Source organism: Mustela nivalis (assembly GCF_964662115.1).
Source record: "Mustela nivalis genome assembly, chromosome: Y".
NCBI lineage: Eukaryota > Metazoa > Chordata > Mammalia > Carnivora > Mustelidae > Mustela > Mustela nivalis.
The window spans coordinates 23,181,853-23,198,651 of NC_139041.1; positions in this window are offsets into that span (position 1 = coordinate 23,181,853).

Consider the following 16,799-nt stretch of genomic DNA (forward strand, 5'->3'; position numbering starts at 1 on the left):
TGCACATGATCATTTCTTGTTCTTTTTCCTCGACATCAAATGATTCTTCTATCTTTGCATTGGATCTAGGCCTCTGTCTTCTTTTCATTAGTTAAAAAGCCTATTTTGTTTTCTATCCTGGGTGTAATTTTTTTAGGATAATGAGATAATGGCATACCCAGGAGCTGCCCCTGAGGGAGTCTCCCATATGTGTGGCATGCATGCCCCATGCTGTGTGTTGTGACTGTCCCTGGTCCTTGGAGCCAGTCATCTGCAGAGGCTCTCCTTGCCTGCCCTTTGGAGTGTTTGGGGTCTGGGCTGAATATGATGAGGCTTAGCTTGTTGTGCACTGGTGTGCTTGTGAATGGAGATGTTCAGGCAACTCAATGGAATAAACGCCTGTTGAATGCTGTGGTCAGGGGAGAGCATATAGGTAGCACTTTTTTCTAGTCCCCCACGGTAGAGTCTGTTCTCCTGGGTCTAAGGAACTGGGACTGGAGTAGGGAGTTCCCTAAGTGTTCCATGGTTGGGATTTTGTGTTTGCAGATTAGGCCGCTAATGACCTCACTGACCTGACTTTGGCCAGTAGCTCAGTCTTTATGTTACTGGGGCAAGAGCCCTAAATTTCTTCTGTCCCCATCAAGTCATCTCCACGAACACTTGCTCTCATGGATGCATTGCCAGAACCAACCATATTCTTACTGTGTCTCCTGGGATTGTCTGTTTGCTTGTTGGTGTCATCTCCAGGAGCAACACAGTGTTCTCTCGAGTCGATGTCTTCCAAGAGTGCTGATCTGAAAACTCTGGACTCAAGACACTTTGTTGGCAAGAACTCGTGACATTCAGACCCTCTGCTGGTCGCAGCCACTCGCATTGGGAAACATGATTATGTGAGTTACCAGTGTGTTCCTCGTTCCTGTGCCTTTGCCCTTTGCATTGTCTCACTGCCCTTTGAAGCACTCCCCATGTCTCCAAAACCATGTTTCCAGGCTTCTGTCAAAGTTTCTTTGAATTCTTTTCTCTTTTGCTGTGAAGTTTGCTTTGTACGTTTCAGGTTCATTTCTGCCATATTGCACTTAATGTTGTAATACTCCTGTTGTGTTCCTGGATGAAGACAAGCCTGGACTTCTCAGATACTATTACCATCTCACTGTCCTCCAAAAGCACCGCAGACTCTTACCCAGCCATAAGCAAGAATGAATTCTTGCCACTTGCCCATGTGGCAGTGTTGTGGAGAGCCTTGGACTACATCACATCTATCAGTTTCAGAAAGACAAAAAATATACAATTTTATTCTCTAATGGTAGTCAAGGAAAATGGTAAAAATCAAGTGAAAAGGGGACAAAAAACATGACTCTAAGCAGGCACCCACAATTTGGTGTTTGTTTGAAGGCAGATTAGTGAGAATATGTGTTTATAGAAGACTACCTGGGAAATTCTTTGCAGGAACTGTGGCTGATAGTGATCGAATGTGAGCTTTCAAGGCATATCAAATTGAATTGCTATCCTTAAAAGACAACATCCTATCTCCTGAAATTATGTTATTAGTGTTATGTGAAACACAGACAACACACACACACACACACACACACTCACACACACACACAAACACACACCAATAGGACATACAAAATATGGGGTGGAAATGAGGAACTGCTCTAAAGGAATCAAACTCCAAAAAAATACCATAAAGGGGAAAAGAACAGTGAATCCAAGTTGGAGAAAAACGAAAATGAGAATTTTTACTACTTACCTATCAATAATTAGTTAAAGTATTCAGGAATAAATTCTCATTTCCATATAAACAGATTTTTGGTTAGATGATTATTTAAATGTAAAAAAAAAAAAAAGGCAAAAAAGGTCCACAAGAAAACAGCAAAAACTAAACAGGCTTGTCCTTCTGTTTCCCATAGGAGATTTCTTTCCACTATAGATACACATAGCTTGGAAGAGACCTATAGCACAAGAGAAGCCATCAGAAAGACAATAATTCCCATTTCAAGATGAAAACGTGTATCTCCAAAAGGATGCATTGAAGAGGATTCAAATGTTGAAGAATCTTGAGCATTCCCACCAGGTTTTGCAGCTACGTCTGGGAAACTGAATGGAGAAATGGCAGCAGAAGACTGCATTAAACCTCTCATTACTATCCCCAAATGTCTTCAGATGATAAGCAAACAGTAACTCTTAAGGAAGATGGGCATGTTCTCATGGAGCCACGAGAGGATGAACAATGTGACAACAAAAGGCCATTACATTGGGACAGACAGTCCCACTGTATGCTACAGTCCCACCGTATGCTACAGGTTGGAGGGGAGATCCAGGAAGAAAAATAATAGGAGAATAAACAAGGGAGCTTAGACCTAAGGTCTAGCATTTTAGCATGGTGGGAAGTACTCTATACCTGGCTGCATTCCATGAGGACCTAGTTCTAAATTAAATAAACCATCCTCTGGCCTCAGTCAATCCTTGTAAAATGTTTTTGTTTTTGTATTTGTTTTTTATCAAATGATGCACATGCACGTATTTGACAGAGAAACAGAGAGATTACCGTCAGGGAGTGGCACTGGAGAGGGGGGATCAGACTTGTCTCTAAGCATACTCTGATACCAGAATCGAGCCCATGACCCTTGGATCATGAGATGAGTAAAGCCCGCCTCTGAACTGATGGACACACAGTGGCCCAAACTTTTTTTCTTTTTAATACCTCACAGTTCTAGACAAGAACTACTTCTCTGTATTGTTCAGAAAATGCTTGATCAGGTGTTGCTTGCTCTATATGACCTGCTTCTAGACCTGCTATAACTTGTTTTGAAGTCAGTGACTTGGCTATGTACACACTACTTCCCCATGCATAATTGGGTAAAGAGTATCCCACCATTGCTGGCTTGGCAGGGGGAATGACACTATGTCTTCTGTTGCTCTACTTCTGTTGATGGTTATGGGACAGCTCTCTGACTCTTTATATGGATCTCAGTTTTTGCTCCCAGATGAGGGACAATTTCAGTTCTGATTTCTCAAAGAAATATATGGCCCTCTTTCTTCTCTCGCTCCTAGGTCTCTTACAATAAACACCTTTTTCCATTACTTGGAGCTGATGATTTCCCTAATCTCATTGTCATGTTCCATCATTCTTCACTTTTTCATTGGCTTTGCTTCCTTATTTTCCAGTGTTTGTCATCCAGGACACTAATTTGATCTTCTGCTTCTTCCAGGTCCTTGAGATTTGCCTGCAGTCTGTTACCAATCCTTTCATCAGAGACTCTTTATTTTATTTTATTAATTTATATTATTTTATTTTTATCACTTTTATCTCTGTGGTTCAAGACTCCCTAATGCCTTCTGTGTTTTTCTGATGTACAGTGAGTATCCTGGCTGCTGCTTTCCATCTTTTTGCGGTCGTGTTACATGTACAGATTCCACTTCGATTGCCTGGTCATGATAATTTTTCTTTGCCTTCGGCATCAGTTGATTGTTCCATTTTGCATTGGATCTAGATATCCCTCTTCTTCTCTGTGTTCAAAAATCCCATTCTTTTTTCTATTTTTTTTTAATTTTCAGCATAACAGTATTTATTATTTTTGCACCACACCCAGTGCTGCATGTAATACATGGCCTCTATAATATCCACCACCTGGTTCCCCCAACCTCACACCCCCTGCCACTTCAAACCCCAAAGATTGTTTCTCAGAGTCCATAGTATCTCGTGGTTCAATTCCCCTTATTTCCCTCAATTCCTTCTAATCTCTAACTCCTCAAGTCCTCCATGTTATGTGTTATGCTCCAGAAGTAAGTGAAACCATATGATACTTGACTCTCTCTGCTTGAGTTACTTCACTAGAATAATCTCTTCCAGTCCAGTCCATGTTGCTGTAAAAGTTGGGTATTACTCCTTTCTGATGAAGGCATAATACTCCATACTGTATATAAACCATATCTTCCTTATCTATTCATCCCTTGAAGGTATCTTGGTTCTTTCCACAGTTTGGCGACCGTGGGAATTGCTGCTATAAACTTTGGGTTACAGATGACCCTTCTTTTCACTGCAGAGTCACAGGGAAGCTCCATTTTTTATTTCTTGAGAAATCTCAATACAGTTCTCCAAGGAGACTGCACCAATTTGCGTTCCCATCAACAGTGTAAGAGGGTTCCCCTTTCTCCACCTCCTCTCCAACACACGTTTCTGATATTGCTAATTTTGGTCATTCAACTGGTGTAACGTGTAATCTCGATGTGCTTTTCATTTGAATCTCCCTGATGACTGGTGATGATGAACATTTTTTCATGTGTCTGACAACTCTCTGTATGTCTCCATTGGAGAAATGTCTGTTCATACCATTTACCCATTTTTTGGTATGATTGTCTGTTTTGTGCGAGTTGAGGTTGAGGAGTTCTTCAAAGATCGTGGATATCAAACTTTTGTCTGTACTGTCAATTCCAAATATCTTCTCCCACTCCATGGGTTGCTGCTTTGGTTTCTTGTCTGTGCAGAAGCTTTTGTTTTTGACCCCTTTCCCTCTAACTACCCATGTCCTCCATGCTTTTAGTTATGCTCCACAAATAAGTGAAACCATATGATAATTGACTCTCTCTGCTTGACTTATTTCACTCAGCATAATCTCTTCCAGTCAAATTATTGTTGATACAAAAGTTGGGTATCCGTCCCTCTGATGGAGTCCTAATACTCCATAGAGTATATGGACCACATCTTCCTTATCCATTTGTCTGTTGAAGGGCATCTTGGTTCTTTCCACAGTTTGGCGACCCGCCATGCTGCTAGAAACATTGGGGTAGAGATGGTCCTTCTTTTCACTACATCTGTATCTTTGGGGTAAATACCCAGGAGTGCAATGGCAGAGTCATAGGGAAGTTCCATTTTTAATTTCTTGAGGAAACTCCACACTGTTCTCCAAAGAGGCTGCACCAACTTGCATTCCCACCAACAATGGAAGAGAGTTCCCCTTTCTCCACATACCCTCCAACACATGTTGTTTCCTGTCTTGCTAATTTTGGCCATTCTAACTGGTGTAAGTTGATATCTCAATGTATATCTTGAAAGAAGTTGCTTGGCTCATATCAGAGAGATTACTGTCTATATTCTCCTCTAGGATGCTGATGGATTCCTGTCTCACGTTGAGGACTTTTATCCATTTTGAGTTTATCTTTGTGTATGGTGTAAGAGAATGGTGGAGTTTCATTCTCCTACATATAGCTTTCTAGTGTTCCATCACCATTTATTGAAGAAACTGTATTTTTACCACTGTATATTTTTTCCTGTTTCGTCAAAGATTATTTGCCCATAGAGTTGAGGGTCCATATTTGGGTTATCTATTCTATTCCACTGGTCTATGTGTCTATTTTTTATGTCAGGACCATTCTGTCTTGGTTATCACAGCATTGTAGTAAATCTTGAAATCAAGTAATGTGATGCCCAAGTTTTATTTTTGTTTTTCAACATTTCCTTAGCGATTCAGGGTCTCTTCTGATTCCATTCAAAATTTAGGATTATTTGTTCCATCTCTTTGAAGTACACCAGAGGAATTTTGATTGCAATGGCATTAAAAGAATACATTGCTCTAGGTAGTATAGACAATTTCACACTGTTTATTCTTTTGATGCAAGAGCATGGAATGGTCTCCCATTTTTCTGTGTCTTATTCAATTATTTTCATGAATGTTCTGTAGTCCCTCGAGTACAATTCCTTTACCTCTTTGGTTAGGTTTATTCCCAGGTACCTTATGGTTCTTAGTGCGATACTAAATTGAATTGATACTCTAATTTCTTTTTCTGTATTTTCATTGTTAGTGTACAAGAAAACCACTGATTTCTTCACATTGACTTTGTATCCTGCCAAGTTGATGAATTGCTGTATGAGTTCTAGTGGTTTGGTGTGGAGTCTCTTGGGTTTTCCATATAAATAATCACGTTATCTGTAAAGAAAAAGAGTTTGAATTCTTCATTTTCAATTTGGATACCTTTTATTTCTCTTTGTTGTCTGACTGCTGTTTCTAGGACTTTTAATACTATGGTGAACAAACAGCTTAGAAACCATGAAAAAGAATGAGGGAAATAAAAGATGCCATGAAATGTTCCAACGTCAGAATTTTCGAAATCCCTGAAGGGAAGGATAAAGAAAGAAGTCTCAAAGATCTAGTGAAACAAGTTCTTCATGAAAAATTTCCCAATCTCACATATTGAACCAGCAATCATGTACTAGAGGCCTAACGGTCTCCTCCCAAGATTATAGATAACAAAAACAAATCATCAAGAAAACTGATAGTCAAATTGAGAATCATAATTGAAGGTATAATCTTTTGAAAGCCACTAGTACATAGAGGTTCTTTACTTACAGAGGAAAGCCCATCAGAATCACGTCAGACCTCTCCACAGATACGTCTCAAGCAAAAAAGCCTGGAAAGATATCTTCAGGGCACTAAATGAGAAAAACATGCAGCCAGGAATACTTTATCCAGCAAGACTGAGATTCAAAATGGATGGAGAGATAAAGAGTTTCCAAGACTGGCAAGGCTTAAAAGACAATGCAACTACCAAGCCGACACTGAATGAATATTAATGGGGGTTCTATAAAAGAGGAAAAAAATCCTAAGAATAGCATTGAACAGAAATATAGAGACAATTTACAGAAAGATAGACTTCAAAGGTCACACAATGTCAATAAAAACATATCTATCAATAATCACTCTCAATTTAGAAAGGTCTAAATGTGCCCCCCAAAAATGGCACAGGGATGCAGGTTGGAATAAATGACAGGATCCATCCATACGTTGTCTACGAGAGACTTTTGAACCTAAAGATACACGCAGACTGAAATTGAAAAGACGGAGAATCATCTTTTATGCCAATGTACTCAATAGAACGCTGGCGTAGCAATTCTCATATCCGATAAATTAGATTTTAAACTAACGACTATAGTCAGAGATACAGAAGGACATTACATAATTCTTAAAGGGACTATCAACCAAGATGTTCTAACAACTGTAAATAGCTCTGCCCCCAATATGGGTGCAGCCAATTACATAACAAAACTGTTAATCAAGATAAAAAGTCATATTAATATGAATGCATTAATAGTAGGAGATCTTAACACACCTCTTTTATAAATAGACAGATCATCCAAGAAGAAAATCCATAAAGAAACAATAGCATTTACTGACACATTGGACCAGATGGACCTCATAAATACATACAGAACATTTGTCCCTAAAACAACAGAACACTCATTCTCTCAAGTGCACCTAGAACTCACTCACTATCCACCAAGACGATCTAACAATTGTAAATATCTATGCCCCCTATATAGGAGCATCCAATTACATAAAAAACTGTTAGTCAAGATAAAGTGTCATATTGACATGAATACATTATTGTAGGAGATCGTAACCTGCCTAACATCATCCAAGCAGAAAATCCATAAAGAAAGCATTAAAGGACACAATGGACCACATGGACCTCATAGATATATACAGAATATTCCACCCTAAAACCAAAGAATACTTATTTTCTCAAGTGCACATAGAACATTCACAAGAATAGACCACATACTGGCTCACATATCAGGACTCAACCTATACCAAAGGAATGAGAATATTCCCTGCATGTTCTCAGATCACAATGCTTAGAAACTGCAGATCAATCACATGAAAAAGTTCCTAAGAAACTCAAACACCTGGAAGCTAAAGAGCTCCTTGGTTAAGAATGCTTGGATCACCACACACAAAAATAGACTCCCAATGGATGAAAGACCTCAATGTGAGAAAGGATTTCATCAAAATCCTTGAGGAGAACAGAGGCAGCATCCTCTTTGACCTCAACTGCAGCAACATCTTTCTAAGAACATCACCAAAGTCAACAGAAGCAAGGAAACAAATGAACTATTGTGATTTCATCAAGATCAAAAGGAGACAGTGAGCAAGACCAAAAGACAACTGACAGACTGGGAGAAGATATTGCAAATGACATATCCAATAAAGGGCTAGTATTCAATATGTATAAAGAGCTTGGAAAACTCAACACACAAAGAACAATGTAATACTCTGCAACCATCAAAAGAAAAGAAATCTTGCCATTTGCAATGACGTGAATGGAACTAGAGGGTATTATGCTTAATGAAATAAGCCAATTGGAAAAAGATAACTATCATATGATCTCCTTGATATGAGGAAGTGGAGATGCAATGTGGGGAGTTTGGGGAGTAGGAAAAGAACAAATGAAAGAACATAGGATTGGGAGGGAGACAAACAATAAAGGACTCAATCTCAAAAACTAGACTGAGGGTTGCTGGGGTAAGGGGGGACAGGAGAGGGTGGTGAGGATATGGACTTCGGAGAGTGTATATGCTATGATTATTCCTGTGAATTGTGTAAACTTGGCGATTCACACACCTGCATCACTGGGGATAAAAATAAGTTATATATTGATAAAAATAATAAATTAATTACTTTAAAATTTTTTAAAAACATAGAAATCTTGAATCAACCAGGAGATCAAAGAAGAACTCAAACAATTCAGGGAAAACAATGAGTATAAAGACATTTTGGTCCAAAATCTATGGGATACAGCAAAGATGGTCGTAATGGAGTAATACATATCCATCCAAACTTCCCTCAAAAAATATGTAAAAATGCAGAATACACCAGCTGTCTCTACACCTTAATGAACTGGAGAAACAACAACAAATCAAACCAACTCTACATAAGAAGGAAAATAATCAAGTTAGAGCTGAGATCAATAAGGTAGAAACCAGTGATACAGTAGAACATATCAATGAAACTAAAGTTGGTTTTTTGAAAGAATCAATAAGATCGACAAACAATTGGCCACACTAATCTTAAGGAAAGAAATAAAGCTAAAATTAATAAAATTATGAATAAAAAGGGAGAGATAGCAACTAACACCAAGGAAACAATTATCAAAAGTTATTATCAATAGTTATATGGCAATAAGCTAAGCAATCTTGATGAAATAGATGCATTCCAGGAAAATTTTAAATGCCCAAAATTGAACCAGGAAGAAATTAACAACATGAATAGAACGATATCTAGTAACTATATTTAAGCAGTGATCAAAAACCTCCCCAAAACAAGAGCCTAGTACCTGAGGGATTCCCTGGGGAATTCTACCAAACTTTCAAAGAAGAAATAACACCTATTCCTCTGAAGCTGTTTCAAAAATTGAACCAGAAGAAAAACTTCCAGACTCTTTCTATGAATCCAGCATTACCCTGATCCTTTAACCAAGAAAGGACCCTATCAGAAAAGAGAATTTTAGACCAATATCCCTGATGAATATGGATTTTAAGATTCTCAGCAAGATCCTAGAACAGGATCCAACAGCACATTTAAAAAAAAATCCACCATTACCAGGTGGATTCATCCGTGGGCTACAAGGATGATTCAATTGCAAATCAATCAATGTGATAGAACAAATCAATATGAGAAGAGAGAAGAACCACATGGTCCTCTCAATTGATGCAGAAAAAGCATTGGACAAAATCCAGCATCCATTCCTGATCAAAACTCTTCAAATTTCTTACTCGTGTAAGAAATGGAAGAAGATACTAAAACAAGAAAAACCATTCCATGCTCTTGGATCCGAATAATAAAAATTGTGAAAATGTCTATACTGCCTCGAACAATCTATCCTTTTAATGCCATTCCCATCAAAACTCTACAGGTATTTTTCAAGGACCTCTAGCAAATAATCCTAAAATTTATATGGAATCAGAAGAGAAGCTGAATTGCTAATGAAATCTTGAAAAACAAACATATAACTTAGAGCATCGCATTATCTGATTCCAAGCTTTACTACAAAGCTGTGATCACCAAGACAGCATGGTACTGGCTTAAAAAGTGACACATATACCAGTGGAACAGAGTAAAGAGCCCAGATATGGACCCTCAACTCTATGGACAAATAATCTTCGACAAATCAGGAAAAAAATATACAGTGGAAGAAAGACAGTCTCTTCAATAAGTAGTGATGGGTACACTGGACAGCTATATGTAGAAGAATAAAACTCGACCATTCTCTTACACCCTACACAAACATAACTCAAAATTGATAAAGACTTCAGCATGAGACAGGTATCCATCAGAATATTAGAGGAGAAGATAGGCAGAGATTTTTTTAATATCAGCCACAGCAACATCTTTCTATATATGGCTGCAAGGAAAAAAAAGAAAAAATGAACTTTGGGCTTTATCAAAATCAAAAGCTACTGCACAACAAAGGAAACAGTCAACAAAACAAAGAGACAACCCACAGAATGGGAGAAGATATTTGCAAATGACAGTACAGACCAAAGGTTGATATCCAGGATCTATAATGAACTCCTCAAACTGAACACACACAAAACAGACAATCATATCAAAAGATGGGCAGAATATATAAACAGACTCTTCTCTAAGACATACAAATGGCTATGAGACACATGAAAAAAATGTTCATCATCACTAGCCATCAGGGAGATTCAAATGAAAACCACATTGAGATACCACCACACCATTTAGAATGGCGAAAATTAGCAAGACAGGAAACAACATGTGTGGGAGAGGATGTGGAGAAAGGGGAGTACTCCTACACTGTTGGTGGGAATGCAAGTTGGTGAAGCCACTTTGGAAAACAGTTGGAGGTTCCTCAAGAAATTAAAAATAGAGCTTCCCTATGACCTTGCAATTGCACTAGTGGGTATTTACATCAATGCTACAGATATAGTAAGAAGAAGGGCCATCTGTACTCACTGTTTATAGCAGCAATGTTCATGGTTGTCATACTGTGGAATGAACCAAGATGCCTTTCAATGGACGAATGGATAAGGAAGATGTGGTCCATATAGACTATGGAGTATTATGCCTCCATCAGAAAGGACGAATACCCAACTTTTGTAGCAAAATGGAAGGGACTGGAAGAGATTATGCTGAGTGAAATAAATCAAGCAGAGAGAGTCAATTATCATACGGTTTCATTTACTTGTGGAGCATAACAAATAACATGGAGGACAAGGGGTAATCAAAAGGAGAAGGAAGTTGAGGAAAATTAGAAGGGGTATAGAGAATCATGAGAGACTATAGAATCTGAAAAACAATCTGAGGGTTTTAAGAGGCGGTGGTTTGGAGGTTGGGAGAACCAGGTGGTGGGAATGGGAGAGGGCATGGATTGCATAGATCACTGGGTGTGTTGCAAAAACAATGAATAAAATAAAGAAAAAAAGAAATTAACAAAAAATAAGTGTTATGTGAAATGCACACTGACAACACACACACACACACACACACACACACACACACAGATAAGACACAAAAAGATGGGGAGGAAGTGATGAATCGCACTAAAGGAAGCAAGCCTCAAAGAAAATACCATAAAGGGGAAAGGAACAGAGAATCTAAGTCACAAACCAAACAAAATGGGAAATATAACTCCTTCATTATCAATAAGTAGTTCAGGTATACAGGACTAAAGTCTCCTATCACTACAAAAACATTGTTGGACTGAATGAAAATTTAGAAGAAAAAAAAAGGCCAAGAAGTTCACGAGAAAGAACAAAAACAAAGTGAGCTCAACCTTATGTTAACCATAGCAAATTACCTTCCACTATAAAGATACACATAGATTGAAAATGAAGGATTTGGGAAGACAAAGATTATGCTTGGCAACGAGAAGAGAGCCAAAGTAATTGTGCCTATGGCAGATAGATTTTATAGCTTTGAGAGACAAAAGATTACGGGAAGGTGTTTTGTCTTGATGGAGCATCAAAACATCAGAAATGTGGATGAATTGCAATGTATAAACCACCTTCCTGGCTGTATCTAAATGTTGGAAGCATATTATCAGAATGGAATGGAGATTAGGACCACAATCCAATATTGTTGGGGACTATGATATCCACTTACAGCACAGGACAGATCATCCAAATGGAAGATGCTAAGGAATAAAAGACGTCATCATCGGCTCTCTAGACCAACTAACCTTTGGGGAAACATGCATAAGATTGAGTCCCTGAGGACCATAAGAGAAGTTCTTTCCAAGGTCATACCTTACATTGTCTATCACAAATCCTGTGCTAGAGTCCAAATCTAGTCGTCATTAATAGAAGACATTTAAATTACTATTTTATAAACTTATAAACACGAAGGTAAGAAAAGAGAAAAAAAAAAGTCACTTATGAATGGGTAACACAGACAGACACTAATAGGTGGAAAAGAGTACACACTCGAGAACTAGCAATGAATCAAAGAAAGAAAATCAAAAGGAAAATCAGAAAGTACCTTGAACAAAGAAAATTCAAGAAACTTATAAGATGATGCCAAAATATTTTATGGGGAAAAAATATAGGATTAAATGAGTGTACTTCCAAAAATTCAAAACACTGAAAAAAATGAACCTAACATGAGGCCATAAAAACTAAAAGGAAGAATCAATCTCTAAGTTAACAAGAAAAAGAAAATAATGCATATGATCATCAAAATAAAAGAAATACAAACAAACCAATACGAAAAAATCAGGAGAACTCACAGGTCAGTTTAGAAAACTTTAACAACCTGGAAAAAACTGGAAGACAAGCATACAGCTTAAAGAATGAGACCACATGACAACTGATAGAAAGAAAAAAAATTGTAAAAGACTTCTATACAGAATTATGCCGGCAAATCCAAGAACTGAGAGAAAAGGATTTATTCCAAGACACATATCAAATTCCAAGATTAGGTCAGGAAACCTACAAAATCTGAGCTCTCTATTAGTGACAAAGCGTTTGAAGCAGCAATCAAACACCTCCCAGTACACAGAAGGCCAGGTCCAAATCATTTTCCTGGTCAACATTTCTAGATATTTAATAAAGTGAATGTCGTTTCTTCTCATAGATTCCAGACATGGAGGAGGCGGGCAAATTCTGATGTACAAGTATAAGGACCTAATTCAGATAAGGACATTATAGGAAACAAATTCCATGCCATTTTAATAAGTAAAGATAATAAATAAATAATTCTGTCCTCTTCTCTGTCTTCATCTGGTTTTGCAAGGGCCAGTGTGTATTTATTTTAATTTTTTGATATGTAGAGGAAGCCAGCCTATCATCCATCATTTGTTTTTGAAAGAGCATTCACTGATACTTTAGCTCCATATACGAACTAGTGCCCATCTTAATATATGCCACAAGTTCTCAAAACCCATTAACCAGTTCCCTCATCCCCTTCATGTCTCCCTTTTCTATAACCCTAAGCTTGTTTCAAAGAGTGCTGAGTCACTCAGGAGTGATATCCATTTGCCTCCTTCTCTAATTTCTTCCCCTTCAGTGTTCCATTTCTTTACTAAGAGCCGAGGTATTCCCCTTCCTTTACTCAGGGCCAAGGTATTCCTCATGAGGCACACACAGGGGAAGCCATATGATATTGCCCTTTCTTTGCTTGGCTTTTTCATTTTGAATCACCCTTTTCTGTGTCATTCCTGTCAATGCGAGTACCAGGGATTCATCCTCCATGATGACTGAGGAATACGCTGTTGCCAATATTAACCACACTTTTTTTTATCCTCTAGTCTTTGCACTATCTGCCACTCAATCCACAGTTCTGCTTCAGTGGGCATGGCAGGCCATCGATATAGGCCATTCCTTTTCCTCTTATTGAAAGGACTTGATCAAAATATTTATACCCATTACCACAGCAAGTCAAGTTACTTAATAAGGACAAGGGGTGCTGTGCAGGGCTCTTCCTTCAGCATTACCTCTCATGTAGAATGTCACTCTTCTTGAAGCCTTTGCAAAGGTGTTTAAGGTAAAATTAAGTAGACAGAGCCCTAACCCTAATGACAGGTGTTTCAGAACAGTAGGAGATGAGGACACAGAAAGCACAATACATCCATGCCCTAACATTTTTTCTTGAAAACGGACTTTTCATACCTTAATCCCCACTGACACATAGTGAAAAGACAATGAGATAGGACTCTTTCTCCACAGGATGACAAACACCACAGAGATCTGATGATATCCAAGAGGCCTCATTGTTAACTGAGATTGTAGAAATTGCAGTGGAAATAGGGAAACCTTGCCAACTCTGTATAAATGTTGACCCAAATGAGGGTATACCAATTGTCATTTTCTTTTATCTTTGTCTAGAAAGGGGAAGTTTGACATTAACACAAGACAACCTGAGTTGTTTTTTTTTTAATTTTTTATTTTTTATAAACATATATTTTTATCCCCAGGAGTACAGGTCTGTGAATCGCCAGGTTTACACACTTCACAGCACTCACCAAAGCACATACCCTCCCCAATGTCCATAATCCCACCCCAATCTCCCAAATCCCCTCCCCCCACCAACCCTCAGTTTGTTTTGTGAGATTAAGAGTCACTTATGGTTTGTCTCCCTTCCAATCCCATCTTGTTTTATTTATTCTTCTCCTACCCACTTAAGCCTCCATGTTGCATCACCACTTCCTCATATCAGGGAGATCATATGATAGTTGTCTTTCTCTGCTTGACTTATTTCGCTAAGCATGATACACTCTAGTTCCATCCATGTTGTCGCAAATGGCAAGATTTCATTTCTTTTGATGGCTGCATAGTATTCCATTGTGTATATATACCACATCTTCTTGATCCATTCATCTGTTGATGGACATCTAGGTTCTTTCCATAGTTTGGCTATTGTGGACATTGCTGCTATAAACATTTGGGTGCATGTGCCCCTTTGGATCACTACGTTTGTATCTTTAGGGTAAATACCCAGTAGTGCAATTGCTGGGTCATAGGGCAGTTATATTTTCAACATTTTGAGGAACCTCCATGCTGTTTTCCAGAGTGGCTGCACCAGCTTGCATTCCCACCAACAGTGTAGGAGGGTTCCCCTTTCTCCGCATCCTCGCCAGCATCTGTCATTTCCTGACTTGTTGATTTTAGCCATTCTGACTGGTGTGAGGTGATATCTCATTGTGGTTTTGATTTGTATTTCCCTGATGCCGAGTGATAGGGAGCACTTTTTCATGTGTCTGTTGGCCATCTGGATGTCTTCTTTGCAGAAATGTCTGTGCATGTCCTCTGCCCATTTCTTGATTGGATTATTTGTTCTTTGGGTGTTGAGTTTGCTAAGTTCTCTATAGATTCTGGACACTTGTCCTTTATCTGATATGTCGTTTGCAAATATCTTCTCCCATTCTGTCAGTTGTCTTTTGATTTTGTTAACTGTTTCCTTTGCTGTGCAAAGGCTTTTGATCTTGATGAAATCCCAATAGTTCATTTTTGCCCTTGCTTCCCTTGCCTTTTGCTTTGTTCCTAGGAAGATGTTGCTGCGGCTGAGGTCGAAGAGGTTGCTGCCTGTGTTCTTCTCAAGGATTTTGATAGATTCCTTTCGCACATTGAGGTCCTTCATCCATTTTGAGTCTATTTTTTTGTATGGTGTAAGGAAATGTTCCAATTTCATTTTTCTGCATGTGGCTGTCCAATTTTCCCAGCACCATTTATTGAAGAGGCTGTCTTTTTTCCATTGGACATTCTTTCCTGCTTTGTCGAAGATTAGTTGACCATAGAGTTGAGGGTCTATTTCTGGACTCTCTATTCTATTCCATTGATCTATGTGTCTGTTTTTGTGCCAGTACCATGCTGTCTTGATGATGACAGCTTTGTAATAGAGCTTGAAGTCCGGAATTGTGATGCCACCAACGTTGGCTTTCTTTTTCAATATCCCTTTGGCTATTTGAGGTCTTTTCTGGTTCCATATAAATTTTAGCATTAATTGTTCCATTTCTTTGAAAAAGATGGATGGTACTTTGATAGGAATTGCATTAAATGTGTAGAATGCTTTAGGTAGCATAGACATTTTCACAATATTTATTCTTCCAATCCAGGAGCATGGAACATTTTTCCATTTCTTTGTGTCTTCCTCAATTTCTTTCATAAGTACTTTATAGATTTCTGAGTATAGATTCTGTTTCTCTTTGGTTAGGTTTATTCCTAGGTATCTTATGGTTTTGGATGCAATTGTAAATGGGATTGACTCCTTAATATCTCTTTCTTCTGTCTTGCTGTTGGTGTAGAGAAATGTAACTGATTTCTGTGCATTGATTTTATATCCTGACACTTTACTGAATTCCTGTATAAGTTCTAGCAGTTTTGGAGTGGACCTTTTGGGGTTTCCACATATAGTATCATATCATCTGCGAAGAGTGATAATTTGACTTCTTCTTTGCCGATTTGGATGCCTTTAATTTCCTTTTGTTGTCTGATTGCTGAGGCTAGGACCTCTAGTACTATGTTGAATAGCAGTGGTGATAATGGACATCCCTGCCGTGTTCCTGACCTTAGCGGAAAAGCTTTCAGTTTTTCTCCATTGAGAATGATATTTGCGGTGGGTTTTTCATAGATGGCTTTGATGATATTGAGGTATGTGCCCTCTATCCCTACACTTTGAAGAGTTTTGATCAGGAAGGAATGCTGTACTTTGTCAAATGCTTTTTCAGCATCTATTGAGAGTATCATATGGTTCTTGTTCTTTCTTTTATTGATGTGTTGTATCACATTGACTGATTTGCAGATGTTGAACCAACCTTACAGCCCTGGAATAAATCCCACTTGGTCGTGGTGAATAATCTTTTTAATGCACTGTTGAATCCTATTGGCTAGTATTTTGTTGAGTATTTTCGCATCTGTGTTCATCAAGGATATCGGTCTATAGCTCTCTTTTTTGGTGGGATCCTTGACTGGTTTGGGGATCAAGGTAATGCTGGCCTCATAAAATTATTTTGGAAGTTTTCCTTCCATTTATATTTTTTGGAACACTTTCAGAAGAATAGGAATTAGTTATTCTTTAAAT